A 17,841-nucleotide genomic window follows, 5' to 3' on the forward strand; every position below is an offset into this window, starting at 1 on the left:
TATGTACTGCCTTTGTGAACCACAGATGTGACATAATGAGCATACCGTGGTTCTTGATATGTTCCGTGCCACTTGGAGCGACACAAAATATACTTTGCAATGTGCACGTGTGTTTGTGCCTTTACCAACTATTAGTTTTCATTTAAAAATAAAATGCTACAGTGGATTTATCTGTTGCTGGTGAAAAATAAAAGAGTTCTGATGACAATATAAGCTTAATGTATAGACTATTTTAAGTATTCACAGAAAAGATCAGTCATTTCTATTAGAGAGTGTATTAATTTTCCTCAAGCCTTACTTCATGATATACTGTAGAAACTTAGTAGCAGTGATAATTAATGTCAATCTGGAATATCAAGTTTTAAAACAATACTGGGAAAAATTCATTGTGACTAGTTGAAGAAAATATTTTTGGTGATGTGGTACCTCACATCTGAACTTATAATATTCAATAGTACTGTTTCCTGAATATTTTTCAGAAAAGTGTGTCAGTGATCTCAATCTTATTTTACAGGCTTTTGGGAAGGAGTTTTTCTTAAAAGTGCAGTAATAGAATGAGTTCCTGCTTAGAACTGAATGTAAGCAGACCTTAGTCGCCAATAAATAATACCTTAGGAAAAAATGAAAGCTGTGATATCTGATGAAGATAATACTTTCTCTTTTTACAACCTACAGTGGACAAGGAGCTACTGTTTTAAAGATTACACTGGTATTGATTTAGAAGAGTGGTAGTGTATTATCAGATAGAATAAACTGAAGAGTATACCTACATGATTAAGAATTTTATGATGTACAGTATTAATGTGCACTATTTAGAATTCAAGGTAATAAAAAATACAAAGTTGCAATGCTCATATTAATTGTTTTTTGTATTTAGCAATGTGTCATATTTTCAGAATTAAATCAATAGAGGTGTTTGCACAGCAGTGCTTTTGCCATGTATCAGTGCAAGTGGAAATGCCAAAACATGGTCAGAAAGAAAGGAGCCTCTGTGTTCTGTGGTACTATGAACTGGAACCTTTTTGGGGACAGCAGCAACAACAAACAACTGTAATACTTCCCACCCTCCCATATCCTGTGAAGTTTCAGAACATGAATTGTTACCTTACTGTTCTCTCTTGCACTCCAGTCTGCATGGAGGAATTTTACATCGCCTGTAAAGAAAATCCTCCCACATGCAGTAAGGTATTACTGCATAGTACAGGTTTGCTTTAGACCAGGCAGAGAATCATTTAGGTTGATGTTGGTTTAGGTAATTAAGTTTGTAGCTTCAGAACACTGTTTTTTAAAGATGATGAAGGTACTTAAATCCACTGCACTCGAGCACAGACTCAAAGAAGTTGGGAAACTTGGACAATATCAAACACAAGCTTTGAAAAACCTCTTAGTACCAGACTTCTCCTGCTTCCTACAGATTAGGCCTCCTGCTGACTATTTGTACTTTTTAAATGTATAAGAGATTTAAGCTTTAATGTCTGCACCTCTGTTCACCTACCTTTGAAACAGCAGTAATTCTGACTTAAATATTGTGATGATACATTAATAAATATGAGCAAAATTCTTTGAAGTTGAAAAATATAATGAGATTTAAGTACATTCTTTTTTGTCATGATTAACCTGTCAGACATTTAAGCGCTGAAACACTGCTTTTGGAATTTAAAAAGAAAAAGGAGAAATGACAACTAAGATAATAAAGAAGCCAAGATCCAGATCAAATAAGCAGAACAAGCAACTAAAATAAATACAGGGGAAAAATCCAAGGGACAGAGAAGATCAAAATTTACAGCTCAGAAAAATGAGAAGAAAATATCTGAAACAAATGCTGCTGGAAGCTGAAGGGTGGTTAATATGCTACTAAGAAACACCTTTGCATAAAAGTGACAGTGAATGCGTATTAAGACAATGTGTCAGAAAAGTCTGGGCAGCAGTTTTAACTCCCACAGTCTCAAACAGATCAATGCTGCCCTATAAGTTCTTGTTTCTTCTCCTCTAAAAGGAGCCTACAGCACCACCTCAGATATATGAGCTCAAGTACCTCTGGTGTTAGGGGATGGCCAAATGGAGATTTTCAGATAATGGGTTTTATCTTATCATGAAACAGACTGGACAAGAAAACTGAGACTGGGCAGAGTCCCATAAGTGAGGTAAAAAGATTTCAGTCTGCTGGTGGGATAAGATAGACTTGCAGGAGTAGGTGGAAGGAGGAAGGACAAATTTATGGACAGCAAGCAGAATAATCTTGCACACGTGAACATGCCCTATTCCAAATCCTGGAATGGATTAGGGATGTTTAATTTTAATATTTCCCCTTACAGTAATATATATCTGCAGATTAAAGGCCAAAAGCACAGAAGATGGGAATCCATCACTTGTGGTGGTCAGCACAGTAGTTAAAACAACAGCACTCTGTATGGTTAATCACCCATCTGACCAGAAGGAGAAAGTAAATACACTGCAATCACTCATTTAGTCCACCACTTGTTCTGTTTTTTAAAAAAAAGTTGGACACACATAACTAAGAACTGTATCATCATCAAGAGCATGAAAGCCAAAATCAGGATGTGATTTCTCAACCTCCTAAAATTTTTTCAATGTAACTTTTGTGTTGTGAAGGCCAGAATTTATGTCCTTTATTATTGCTTTATGGAAGAGAGTAGGAAAAAAATTTAAATATTTATTATCTTTCTTTTGAGGTGACACTTTCAAAATCTTCTATGAAATTGTTAAGTAAGAAAAATCTCTCCTTGAACTGATTTTGTACCAGCTTAGGTTGACTGATTTTTCAGAGACAGCAATAGATTTCAGCAACATGAAAGGCTTGACTGGTGATGCCAAATAAAAATTATTTTTAAAACCCACAAGTTGCTTGTTCTAAAGTTTACATTTTGTGCCCAACAAGTTGATCTCTGTCCTTCAAGGTAGTAAAATTCTGTGACAAGCCAAGAACACATAGTTCTTTTCTCTTTTTTGTTTTTCTTAATGAGAAGCCAAGGAAACACACATGACTGAGAGGAAACCTGCAGGCTTGCAAGCAGGAAGAAGCAAACTCCCTTCTTTCAGTATCACGAAATGTTTTTTACAATGACTGTGGACTAAAAAGCCTCTACAAAGCCTCTAGAAAGAACTACAACTTGGTGAAGGATTAAGAAAAATGCAGAACTTCTGAAAATGAAAAAATAAGATAAATGTATACAAAAATAAAATATTTTTTAATGAGATGATAGAAAAAATTAAATTATACTTAAAAATGAGGTGGAAATAAGCTTTTGCAAATAGAATAAAGAAGATGAATGGAAACTGAAAATAAGCACAAGATTAAATGGACATGACAGAAATTAGTGATTCAGAAGTAGTAAAGATACTGGTTCGTATTCATCTAGAAAGGAATTTCCATAAAGGTTGGACAGCTTAGAAGTAACAAAAGGTTTATAGAAAGAGCTGTTCCTAAAAAGCAGTCAAGGAAACATTTGAAAAATGTGCAGAGTTGTAAGTCCCTCAGCCAGCCCAGCTGCTGTGCATCCTAGGGGATAAAAGGTATTTGCTGTGAAACTTCCTGTAGCGCTATCAATGAAGCTGAAAAGAGGGACAAATACTGGAAGACTGAAAAAAAATCAAATATGACCTCTTGTTTTTTTTCAATGAAAGCATAGAATGCCCTTTGGAACTGCAATCCATACTTGACCACTATGTATCTTATTCTAGCAATGTTGTATAGCAAGAGTATGCTGCGTTCCAGAGACAAGGATTAAATTGCTTTTGCTTAGAATTTTGAGTTAGTTCATGAAGATGTTATGCTGACAATGAAGAGATGCTTTGTAAAATAAACTTTTGAATGAAGACTGCAGCTCACAGAGAGACCATTCAAGGCAGTGAGTAGAGCAGGAACCCTGCACAGGCAGCCATGCTTTTAACACCTGATGATCTGTGGCACAGATATACTGTTGGCTTTCTAGATGGTTTATCACATGTTTTCATTAAAATCTTTATTTGTGTGTGTGTGTTTGCAATATGTCTCTTATATAATACAAGGAAGTGTCCCTCTGTTTCAGTTTCGTAATGCAAAACACTTGCCCATTGGGACTTTGCTTCTTGCAGATGATTGTGCCAGGGTACAGTTTGCACAGCACCTTCTGGGAGTGGCACACATGCAGCTGTGTCTAGCAGAGCTGCAGCACTGAGAGTGAGTAAATTGCTCTTGAATCAGAGGACAGACCATTGGTTTTAATGAAAATTGCTATCTGGGTTTGTTTTAAACCATCCTATTTGCAGATTGTATGGGAATGGGGTGCGTGGGAGATTGGACTACAAAGAATTTTTTGTCATTTTAATCTCAAGAAATTTAAAATAGTCCTTTAGTACCTCCTGAGGCAGTTCTTGCTATTTTCTTTCTTTCATTTCAAAGAATTAATTTGAATACTTTATCTGTATGCCACTCAGTGAGCAAGAAAACTATATTCTCCTTTTCCAGTTAGGCACTGAGGCAAGGAAGCCTTAATGTTTTTTTGCAGGGTTTCTCAGAGAATCCCAGCCAGTCTGTTCTGCCCAGACTGACATTTAACATGGAGGCTTCTGTTAGAGGCAACCCCTATAGGAAAATGATCCTGGTCTGAAAAAGCTGAGTGTCACTGAACTACTTGCAGTCTTTTCTGGATTTTTTTTTTCCTTATCTGCTCTTTATAATATATATTTAAAGTTGTGTTTGTTGTTGTTTTCCTTTACCATTACTGGCAGTCTGTAATTTCTACATCCCTTGTCTTCAGTGTACTTCACTACACAAGAGAGTTATAAATACATCTACATTTATTTGGTCGACTTCTGTGTTTATACAGTTCCCACTGAAGTGAGGTCACTGAACTAGAGAACTGGCTCTCCAACTGGTTCTCAAACCCTTGTAGCATCTCACTGTCATTCTTGGCATGTGAAGCATGACCTCTTGTCCTACAGTGGCCAGGCATATTACCAAGAGGTTTTATCATAGTCACTTAATCCACATTTAATTAGTAATATTTTTTTCACAGCAGTGCATCTACATGACAGTTTTATTTTTCATTTCCATTAATAGCTCTGTGGTGTACAGATAAAAGTGAGAAATCAAAGGTTTGTGTAAATGCTTAAGTTTCTGGAAAACTATAATATGGGGGGGGAAAAAATCCTGAAAACTGTGGTCAGATTTTATGTACACCTATTCCCCAACTAAATTTAAAAAAACATGGGAACCAGCTTCAGTCACTATGAAGTATCATGTGCTGAAACCTCATCACATCGACACATCACCAGCTAAGTATAGAGTAAACTTCTGGATGCAATCAAGTGACCCATGGCCTTGGCAAAGATCTAACTTGAAGTCTCATGGGGAAATAATTTCTGGCTCTTAATTTAAGACAAAGCCAAAGGAATTGAGCCCTTCAAGTGCTACGGTTAAAACCCAGAAATCCCACTTTGATTTGAATAGTGAGCTTCTCAGTTGCTAGCAGGTATGTGTGCAAGAGTTAGTGAGGCACAGATTTCCTGCTATTTTGCCCTTAATGTGGAAAAATCAATCACCCTCTTTAAACGGCAGACTTCAGATAAAACATGCAGTGCTCAGTCCTTATGAAAAGGCTCTCTTTTTCCAAGACTTTGATAAGAAGAGGAAGTTAAACAGAATTTTAACCTTTTTTGTGAGTACTTTTGAAGTGACTGAGGACCTGATTTTCATTTGCATCAAGGCTTCTGCATTAAGCTTAAAGAACCTTAAATGGGCATAAGCTGTAATTAGGACCAAGTCCCCTGTCTCTCCTAGCTTAAGGTGTGTAACGACTCTGAATCTTTAATGTCTATAGATGCAGCTCCAGGGGAGTACCTCTGATGTCCAGAGATTCAGCCCTAGGGAATAGAGACAGCCTGGCAACAGCCCAGAAACATGATTAAACAAAAGTCTGTCCTCTGAAACCCCTAGAAATCAGTATATTTAAAAGCATTTAAACATTTATTATTATTCTTTATTCAGGATCCATATCACACATAAATACAAAACCATTATAGTTTTCAGTTGGCGGTGAAGAAGCCTAATAATTTTCACAGTTTCTTATCAGAGTATTTTACATAGATTATTCATTTAATGTTATTTTATTGTTCATATGTATTATTTGTATATAGGTATATCAAAAATGTGTTTATGAATAAGGTCCACACAGAAAAGCTATAGCTGCTTTAAATTAGAGAATCCAGTTTGCATGTTTTCTTTATGATACAGTGAGTGCATAATTTCAGGTGTGTGGGGGAGAATGATCTAATGCTTATATAGTGCCTTGTGATCCTCAAATAGAAAAATTATACAAAGGCAAAACCTGACTTTAGCTTTAAAACCATAAATAGTATGTTCTTAAAAGGTAGCATAAGGCAAGAAAATAAGTTGTTCCTGTAGTCTTAAAATACCTGCACCTTGATTCCCTACACATTTGTCTACCTCCATCTCATTCAGGATCATCCTGATGTTCCCAGTCTTGCAAGGGACACCAGTATTGTGGCTAGCAATGCTTGGAGCTTGCTGGGTCACCAGCCAGCTGCTGCCACCCAAAATATGGCACAATTTATGTCCAACTAATCCCCCCAAATGGCACAATTTTGTCTTGCTGTTCTCCCCTACCCGCGTATTGCTGCAAAACCAGTAAGAATGTCATTTTCTTTGAGACTCCTCTTTCACATGCAGACAAAATTCCTTTGTGGATTTCTCTGTTACTACCAGAGCACTGGCAGGCAGGGAAAAAAACCAAAACAAACCTCACCACCAGATGAAAAGCAGTGTTGCAAATATCTCATTTCCGTGGGCAGCCAGGTTAAGAAAAGAAGCTTATAAGGCCTGTGACCATCCGGCTCTTGGCCATGAGCAGCCCAGCAGAGAGAGGAAGGAAAAGACCAATAATACTGAGCTGTGATTCTTCAGTGCGAATCCTGTGCCAAGACATCTGTGTCCTGAACAGAAAGAAATGGAACTGTTTTGGTAATTTGTCTCTTGGGTTTAGGGTAAAATATGTCACAAGAAGGATGCAGGATATCGTAGGGAGTTCGTACCAATTATAGTCCACACAGTAATGGCAACACAAATGAAGGTAGATTTGGTATACTCATTGAATCACTTAGCAGATGTAAGAGAGAAGAAAGGAGATGTCTGAGGTCAGGAACCTTGTGGTGTCTAGTGCAGAGGACAGCAAAGGAGTCTTCCACAGCTTCTTCCCCCTGTGCTGGTTCCAGAGCAGCAAGACGTGTCCATATAAAACTTGAGGAGGGCATTTCTGTTTGGCACAAGAAATCTAGCTAGAATTTTCCAGCCTGTGAACTAAAACTAAAGAAAAGTATTAGTCTAATAATGGCAAGTATAAAGCATAACAACTAGTATCTATATTATTATATTTAAGAAAAAATATCATCTTGATATTTGAAATAAAGGTTTTTAAAAAAACCCAGGTATTCCTAGGGCCACAAATTGTGGAAAGTGGGAGAGTATTCCAAAGAAGTACTAAAATATGCTTTACTTGTACTCTTCCCTGCATATCTGCTAGGAGGTAGGATACTGGAATAGGTAAATCTTTGGTCAGGAAAGCCTTTTATCAGTCTGTTTGTTCATACTTCAGTTACTCATGTTTAAATTTGGATATTTCATACCATAATCAAAGGAATTATGCAGTAAAGATCCCTCTGATGGCAATGGTAACATATATCCTGCTGTTTATTTTCTTCATAAAAAGCAACAACTATATTTTATGAGCATGCATTTTACATAATTTAAGTTAGATTAAATGGAGAGTTGGAGCACCGTATCTAGAGATGAACTGTAATGGGTTTATAGTTGCATATCTGAAATACAGGCTGAGTGTGAAGGAGTCATAGTTTGATTTACTCTTGAAAGGAAAATGTATATGTTTTTCTGTCACCAGGTTTTTCCCAAATGTCACATAAAATGGTTTTTTAAAGCATCACTAATTAATTGATATTGACACTCAGTACCTAAGCCTTATAGACATAGTTGCAGTCTGATACAGGTGAAATTGGTGGATCTGAGAAGAAACCAAAGGTTCTGATGTATACATGTGTCTGTTTAATAGTTTTATGATTTATATCCTTTAGACTTGAAAACATATTCAGAATTATGTTGAAATTAAAAAAAAAAAAATCCTGGAAACAGAAGGCAAAAGCTGAAATTTAGTAACTGTCACTAATGATTCCAGATTGGATGCTCTCATGCATAGCCTACTAAGCCAAAAGAAGGTGCATAATAACAAATGTCACTGAATTGAGAACGTTAATTTTTCAGGAGGTGTTGAGTTGGTAGTTGTCTTTTTTTATATATTTAGCTAGGAACACATATCAAAGCATGTTCTAAGTTATGTATAAATAACTACACCTTTCCCCCATGCAGAGAGAGCATGTCTCACAATTTGCACTTGTAAAATTTAGGATGACAGAAGACATACAGTATAAAAAGCAGAATATGGAAGAAGGACTGTTTTGATTTTTTACATAAAAACTTCTGTATACAGAAGAGAGAAAGAAAGAAAGCTTTTTGGGGGCACTCCTAATTGAAGCAGGCCGAATAATAAAGTGTACAGAATTAGAAGTCCTTTTTACAAAGCAATAGAGAGAAAAGATTCAAAAATAATTCAAAAAGTATCCAGGAATACTTTTGGGATTGGATACTTTTGATGTCCTTGGGGGACATCAGTGGGAAATTTCTGGGTATGTCTACTTGGGGTTATTCCATTGGATTAGTTTAGTCATTAACTGAAATTACAGTAATTAAAGAGGTTAAACAGAAGTGCACACATGCCACCTCCCCCAGTCAAGGTGCTTTTCTTATTAATCATACAGTCTCTGTAGCTCTATGTCTATACTTTAATAAATCCTCCAGTATTCCATGAGGCTATTCCATTGTTGTTTTTCTAATGATGAATTCCAGGATGCCTAGCAGAAACTACAGAAATTTGGAAACTGGACTAAAAAGTAACAGCTCCTGTGATTCCTGCACTGGCATCTGCTGATTTTGCCAGCGTCACCTTTGACCTGCTGACAGGCAGAGTAGGGGATGCTGCCGAGCGTGTCCATCAGAGTGTACACACATTGGCAGGAGGGCAGCTGATTGGTTTGGCAGTGTCATTTCATCATGTTTCTGAGGACATGGCAATATTGTTAACAGAGAAGAAGAAAGAAAGAAGTGAAAAGCAGTTTTTCTGGACCCGCTGCACATGATATGAGATGTGTCTGTAGACTGAGCCAGCTAGCAGAGCTCCTGGGATAGGTGGTTGTCGCACTACGACATGAAGTAACTCACGCACGCACACTAAGATCAAAAGAGAAAAAGAAAGTAAGTTTTATTTCTGACTTTGTAATATATAGAATTCTAAAAGTGGCAGTGGATTGGAGGACGAAATTGCTACTTCTCCAACCACTCTGGTCAAACTAACAGTCTATTAATTTTCTCTTCTTATAAAGAAGAATGTAAAACAATTATTATTTACATGACAGTGCATGAGAAACTCTAGTAGAAATATGTAAACATCAGAAGGCATAGAAAACTTTTTAAAGAATTTTAAAACTTTTAAAATAACAAAGCAACAGTGGTGAAGCAAAACTCAGGTGTCTGAGCCTCCTAGCAGATTATCAGCAAGGTAAAGGAAACTCCTGAGAAATCTGTGTCCTAGAAGTCACCTAAGTGTTGCAGCACCAGAGCAGCAGCATGAAAGTTGTCCCCAGCGCAGAAGAAATAGGTTGCCCTTGCTCTTTGGGGTGCTGGCTGCCCCCACTTACTGCCTGTTAGTAGTTAACCAGGCTGGGGCTGGCAGATCAGCTTCTGGGCTTGTTGCCATGGAAGATTGAGATGTTTCTTTGAGCAGTGCTGCTCTACCAGGTGTATACACAGGAGGAACTGGCATCTCTTCAGAAAGCAGAGGAGAGAGATTTGTGTCCACTGATTTTTGGGAGCAACTTTTCTGCTTCATTTGCTCTGACAGTGTCTTCTCAATGTTTGGGTTAGTGACTCATAGATGGAAATAAATGTAGCACCTGGGAAGGGCAGGAGGCAGGACTGACCTCTGCAGTAGTCCATGCACATGCATGGCAGGGCATTAATGATTACTGCATAGCATCTATGCCTAGATTTACCTCAGACCACAGTAGAGTTTGAAAAAAAGAGTTCCCATGTAGGTGGCACAGACATTACTTCAAACCATGAAATGCTGCCACCCATTTCAGGGGCTAAAAAAAGGAGTGGAAAACTTGCTTGCTGATATTCTCAGTGAGAAAAGTAACATACAAAAGGGCAGAAAGTACCTTGATGAGGCTTTTGGAAATGAAGCCTAAGGATTGCATGTAACTACACAGGCTGGCAGAGACAGTGGCAACAGGAGCTGCTCCTTAGTAGGCTGGACACTTCAGAGAAGTTCACTGTTATCTTCCCTTCTCCCTACATCTACTCTTGTTTTAAAATCCTAATTCAGCTATAAAAACATTTTGTTCCGCTTCCTCTACTTAAATGAATGAAAAAAAGCTCTTTATACAAATTCTGATCCCAATCCCACATATGTAAAATAAGATTAACTTGGCTGACTGCAATGGCATCAGTTGGGGCATACTTTACTGAAACCCATCAATAATTAGATCACTTGGCTTAAGTCAAATACATAAATAACAAAGGTATTTCTAGTGCTTTCTCTGCAACCTGGTTTCATTTGGCTATTCCTGGAGTTAATCTTAGCCCTGAGTTCAAAAAGACCTGGGTTTCACCCAGAGGTGTTCCATCAGCATAAATCTGGACTAAATGATACCAGAATAAGCTCTACCAGCTGAGTGAACCATGCAAGCATCTTTCAGCTGCAAGTATGGGGCTTTCAGTGCACCTGTCTAGTACTCTGCTGAGGCTGAAAGGGGAGCACGTTTCACCACTGATGGGAAAACAAGAGAAGAGAAACATACTTGCAATTCCAAAATAACTACATGGGAAAGCATTGCTTAGAAATAACTCCACACACATCCTTGCATAAGTATCCTTTGTCTGTGAGCAGGGCTAACTTGTAGTGAACTCCTTGATGTGGGATTTTATTTTCAGAGCACTGCAGACAGATTTTTTTTCCAAAGCAGCAGCTGTACTACTTACTGCATGCCACAGCTGTTTTTAGAAAGAATTGCCACAAAACATAATTTAAAAAGAACTTTCATGTAAGACCCACAAACTCATATTATTATATAATTCTTTACTTCAGTTGACATCAATGTTCTGATTTTTTCCTGTATGTTAATGGGAAGGGAACAAGAGGTTGCTTTGATTCTAGACTATCTTGTCTTTATCTGTTATACTTATCATGCAAAATAGATGCAGGCTACTGTCAGGTACATGAGCAGCTTTCTGTGCACATTTTGGAACTGGTTTGCCCAGACAGCTGCATATGAAACAATGTGTGGGAAAATCAGGGTCCAAAACTCAAGTAAAGACAAAGCTGGACTGAGGGCCCTACCATCTTTATGACATAAAGCAGCATCGTTCTGTTTTTAGTGGAGCCTGTTTTTGTAGATAAGGGTGTGGCCATAGGGGTCCTCAAACTGCTATAGCTGAGAAATTTCATAGGGAAACTAGAATGGGAAAAATAATATGATATCCGACTTCTTTTTGATTATACTGAATATTAGTATATTCATGAAATGTGAATCTAAAGGGTGAAAACCAGCTGATTATAAAAAAAAAAAAAAAAAAGCTATGTCCTTTGTTTCCTACTCATAAGCATCTCTCTGTGCTGAATCCTGAGCTAGAAATCCCTTTCCATAGAAAGTTTTGCATGAGACCCCATCTGGTAGCAAATCTGCCTTGTTCTCTGCACATTAACAAAATACACTCTTCTTAGTCTTCGTTGTGACCATAAAGAAAAAAGGAAGTTATGCATTTAGACACCCGACATCCATTTTAACCCTGATCTAACTGTAGTCCCTGATTATTCAATACCTTCAGATGTGTGCATGCAGCTTCTAATGGGTGAATTTATGCCAGTGCCATATCGAGCAGCGCTGCATTTCCCTGCTGAATGGCTATGGCAGTTTTCAGCTGTTGAAAGGACACAAGTTGAGGTTGAACACTCTCACTGTCTGTCTGTCTCGGGTGCCCAGAACTACAGTTTTTTGTATGCTTTTCCTGGTGAAGTATGGGCAGGCCACTGACTTCAAAAAAGTAATCTAATTTTGTTCTTTAACACTGTTGTGTCCAAAAAAGTGACAAAACACAGAGGACTGAAACTAAATCAGATACCTCTGCCTTTAGTTAATCAAAGCTGTAGTGCAGATAGGCCTTGAAAAGGTTGGAAGGAACTCCATCCTCTTGTTTTCCTTTGTTTCATTTTTTGCAGATGTGCATGCCAGCTTTTTTTTCTTTTGAGATAAATGCAAGCAAATATATGTGCATATTATCTACAATGTTATTTTATATAATTCAGTATTTACCTGTTGTTTATATACTGCATATAAACACACAGAGAATTTTCTAGCAGAAAATTTAAGATGACAACTGAAAAGCTACTTCTAGGAGAAACAGATATTTTCAAAGATGTGAAAGCACTATGTTAGGGAGCAAAGCTCTAAGCAATATATGTCATTTTCTCACAGACCCCTTTCCTTTTGTACTCCCTCCTTTGCCTTTATTGATGTTACTTCACCATAAAAAACAGTGCTCTAGGGTAGACCTCAGAGCCCCAGTTCCTACCAGCCTCTTCCTTCCTTCCTTATTCTCAGTAGCTGAAGCTACTTCAGGGTTACTTTGTGATCAAGAAAAGAAGTTTATACAATGCCCCAACTCTGCAGCTTTCAACTGTTCCTCATTTTTCCAGATTAGTGCCTTAATTAAGTCCAAATGTTTTTCATTTTCTCCCTTATGGTCCCTTCTGTGAAACCTGATGCTGGCCATGGACACTGTCCTCTTGTGACCTTTTCTCTTCCTGTTCCTGCTGCCGGCTGGTTTTTAAATTGTGAGCAATTGTAGGAGGGTGATGGTTGCACACTTTTTTGTCTCTTCACACACACAGGGGGCTGTTCACTCTGTTGCTAAAGTCAGAACCAGTCAGGACTCCAACTTGCTTTTCCCCTTCTCTATGGGGCAGAAGAGAGTGAGAAGGAAACAAACAGATTTTTAGCTGGTGGATAAAGCCCTTCATACCATCCACTTGAGTCACTCTCAGTATAAACTTTTAATACAGTGCAATAGTAATTTATCACATTGCATAAAATGTATAAATGAAGTTTCTTAAGTCCAGCCATTGATTTCAAGATGATTATTTTAAGCCAGCTATCTTGCAAGTTCGGCCTGCAATTTCATGTGCATTATTTCAGCAAATCACGTGGGTACCTATGAGGGCAGGAAGAGCACTCAAAATATTCAACACAGAGGAAAGAGTTCAGCAGAATGGAAACACAGATATTTCAACTGACTCATTTAGAAATTTACCTGTAACAACAAAGTAAAAATTTTTCCAATACAGTATGTCAACAGAGCTGAACTGAAGATAACTGAGGAAAATTAAATTAGCTAAGAATCTGGCCCAAGTGATAAAGGAAAGAGAAAGTAAAGAAAACAAAGAAGGGCTTCATCTTTTTCTTGTGGCGTGAGTGGCCCCAGTTACTGGAACTACACTGATGCAAAATTGGTTTATGCAGCAGAAAAATCAAATCATATGTCAATTGGAATTGCGTGACTGATGGTAAACATAAAAATTAAGCATGAAAACCATGGTTAGAGACAAAATCATTGCAATGGGAAAAGGATGGCAGTAGCACCCTCAACAGCATTTATCTGCAGGAAATAAAAACAATAACCTCTAACACTTATATTTTATTTTAAAACAAAGCAACAGCATGCCTTGCTTCTCAAATAAAACTTTGTTTCACTAACCTCATTTCTCCATGTAAGGTGTAATAGGATTTGTAGAAATCATGCAGATGTGTCCACAAAACCTGCAAGAACCAGAAGATGAATGATGTACAGAAACAGTAATTGTTTGTTTTTTCCATGCAAGGTTTGTCCATTGTTCCCCTCAGGGAGGCAGATGTGCAGACTGTATGTGCTGAGTGAAATGAGTACCCCTTCCTTTTTGACACCTTTAAAATTATTAGAATTGAATCTATACTTTGCTAAGTGAAATGTTTCAATTTAATCAAACTCTGCTGTCATGACCATACTTACATTAAGAGTTTAAGAGCCCTACTTTGCCCTCAGCTAATCCCTCACATATGAGGTTTTCATGGTTAAATTGTCTCCTGTGTAAGTAATCAAGTACATATGAACTTTGCTGCTAGGGAAATTGAGCACAAGTCAAAATCTCTAAGAATGAATTGCTAAGAACAGCAGAGTTAAGGAAAGGAGGGGAGCTGGCCTCAATCATCAGGCCCTCCTGATTCTTTCTCCTACCTTGCAACCTACTCCAGTGAAAATCTTAAAGATGAATAATTATCTGCTTCTGTAACAAAAAAATGCATTCAGTCTGTGTGCTCCTGCTGCCACTCCTTCACTCTTCGAATCATTCTCATTATTATGTTTTGAAAAGTGAACACCCATTATCTCATATTAATGCTGGTCCATGGAATAAGATGCAAGACCTAAAGGACAGCATCACTGTAGAAGTTTCCAAGTGTCTGGAAAGTGTGCCCAGAAAGTGTGCCCTTATTGTGTAAAAAGCACAATAAAGGAATTTCCAGTTAAGAAGACTTTTTTGTAGGACCACTGGAAAATGTTGCAATCAAAAATCAGGGAAAGCAAATAGAAGAGTTCTAATTTTTAGGGAGTTCTAATTTTAGGTAGTGCTATACTAGCCAAAGCAGGACCACTATGAATTTTAACACTAAAAATTCACAGAAAGAAGGTGGTAAAGAAGCAAGATTTAGGCCTTTGTGTGATGAAAACACACATAAAGGGAGCATGTGAACAAATTGCAACATTGATTAATAAATGAAGCACAGTTCCATAAAAATTGAATAAATGACTAGAAAGATAACCAAGAGGTCATGTAGTCCACTGCTTTACCCACGAATAGGAACTATTTCTAGACGACTTCTGACAGTTTCCTCTCTTTCCTAAAAACCTCCATTGATGTAAAATCTATGATGACCCTACTCACAAACAATATGTACTAGCTTTCTACTACTTTACCACTGAAAGTATTACTTAATATTGGAATTATTCTTTTTTCTATATTCTAATCCTATGGTTAAAACAAAAACACCTCTTATTTTATGAGACTTTTTATCTATTTGAGAATAATTTTCATTTTCCATTACAGCTCCTTTCCCCTCTGTTTCTGTGTTGTTTATGCTGTGCAAGTATTTCATTTTAATTCCTTTGGCCATATTTTTCAAATAGCTTAACCAGCTTGTTCTCTTTTTACAGTGTCTATAGTTTCTCTCATGTGGAGTAATACATGCTTAGCAACATTTTTTGAGGAATTTACAGCTGTCTTTGATGCCTATGTTCACTTAGCTGCCTGCTATCTATTAGTTTATTGAAGCCTCCACACTTCTAGTCCATCATCCTCTTTCTTGCCTTTTCAAGAATCATATACCCTGTGACTCCAAGGTTATTCTTGCATATGTAATCTTTCACCTTCACATTCTCACATCATTTTTTACTGCTTCGTTTCAAATCTGGAAAATCCTACACTTTTTAAAACAAGAATTGCCAGTAATTCCAGGAACTCACTGGACACTGGCATTCTGTTGCATTCTTTCACTAAGGAATACCTGGTTTGTTAAAATCCCTCATTGACATTATACCCTGTACTTTGGCTGATTCTGCTTTTTGGACACAAAAAGCCTCAAGTCTTCTTTGTTTAATGTTTTGCAATCCTTGCAATCAAAGCCTTCATATTCTTTTCCCCTTTTACCTACTCAGAGATAGTAAATTCCTCCACATTCTGGATCTCCCAGCACACCTGTGTGTCCTTGAATGCAGGGCAGTTTGTCTAATCTCTCCTGTCCTTCCAAGAAAGTTAATACTTCCTTTATTAATATTCCAGTCATGCCACCACTTCAGCACAATTCAAGAGTGTATTGGTGAAGGCAGTACCCATTAATAAGATAAAAAAGTCTTAGTGCCTTTAAGAAGATGCATTTGTTGGAAACCCCAAGGACTTAAAAACTGAAAAAGAATTAGGGTAAGTCTTCTGAGGAAAAAAGGAACTCTGAGAAGAACAGGACAGAGCACAAAGAGTGCAGCAAAACAACAGTTCACATCACTCACCTTTAGGCAGGAGCTAAAATGAGACTGGATAAGTGCTCTGAGAGACCTGAGAAACCACGAGTGTCTGTGCTTATTGGACACCACAACAGGGAACAGCAGAAACATTCACTTATATAGAGAGAACCCGAAGAAAACGAAGTAAGTATGTTAAGAAAGGAATATTTTCCACTACCTACAAGGAGAGAAATCTTTGGAGACATGGCTTGTGCCAAATATTTTTCTCTGCTTGGTGCATCAGCAGGACTCTGGCAGGTGTCCTTAGGAAAACAGAGCACATGTTTGTGCACATTCTGCACCTCCTCTGGGAGACACTGTTTCTGCAGATGGCTGTTTGGGTTGTGTTTGGCACCCACAGTATTTCACAAGACAGCACAGGGAAAAAAAAAGGTGGTGTTAAAAGGTGTTAAAGGGTATTAAAGTATTAGGTGATATTCTTACCTGGGGAAGGCAGTAGAAAAGCATGACCAGAAACTCTGAGTCGCCAGAGGTTTACCAAAATACCAACAGTAAATACTGTTAAGCAGAAATAACAGATCTGGGAGAAAAATTAGGATGTGAGTAGGCCACTATAAAGCCATTTCTGACACATTTGCTTGAAGAGGCAAGACTGCTGAGGACTGCATTCCCCAGCTGTCCCTGCCAGGCTGGGAAGTGCTGACTGCTCAAGTTATCCAGCTCCAAAAGCAGCAGTGTGCTCCTATGGATAGAGGTGTCCTGTGGCTGTGGCCACAGTGCCTCGTGGCAGGCAGCCCCTGGTGGCTCACCAGGACCTGTGGCAGCTTGGCTAGCAGATGGATGGTTTTAGGCAGTGGCTTTGGCTGGAGCATAGCTGTGCTCTGGCACATGTGAAGCCAGGGTCCAGTAACTTAGGTGTAATGGGTTCAAACAAATGGTGCCACTGCAGTCGTGTAGAGAAGGAGGCTTCAGCCTGAAATCAGGAGTGAAAAGTAACCATGGTCTGTAAAAGCAGAGGTTGTTGGGCTGACCCTAAGCCATTGTCCCTAAAGACCTAATAAACTTCCTATAAGGATTTGAAACTCATTTTTGCAGCTATATTTTTACTTTTTATTTAAAATCAAATGCAAATCTGGGAAAGATTTAAAGCTGCAAATATATTTTCTATACCACAAATAGAGTGCAAAAACTGGAATTAAATTTCCCCTAGGTCAGTCTAAGAAAACAAAACAGTGCAGCCTTGGACAAAATGATTGTCAAGAGCTCCAGTGCATATTAGGCAAAGCACCACTATGCTTTTTTGTACACTCTAAATAATCACAACTGATCTTTGTTGGTGACAAGGTACTTGCTGGCAGTAATTTGTTCCTCTGAACTACTGGTGAGAACAGAAAGTGGTGAAATCCATGAGCAGTGGCCCATGTACAGCTTATTTTCTCACCCTGCTAAGATGGAGTTCTTGTTGTTTGGAAGTATTTTGTTTAAAAGTACTGAGCAGTGATTCCAAAGGCACCATAAAAAATGTGCTTAAAAGGATACGTGAAAGTCAACCAAGGGACTGAATAATCTAAGAGAAGGGCCAGAGATGTTTTATATTGGCCTTAAATAAACAGTGCCATTGTGGGAAGTTAAATATGGTAGCATCT

This window comes from Anomalospiza imberbis, chromosome 1 (genome assembly GCF_031753505.1).
Source record: "Anomalospiza imberbis isolate Cuckoo-Finch-1a 21T00152 chromosome 1, ASM3175350v1, whole genome shotgun sequence".
Lineage (NCBI taxonomy): Eukaryota > Metazoa > Chordata > Aves > Passeriformes > Viduidae > Anomalospiza > Anomalospiza imberbis.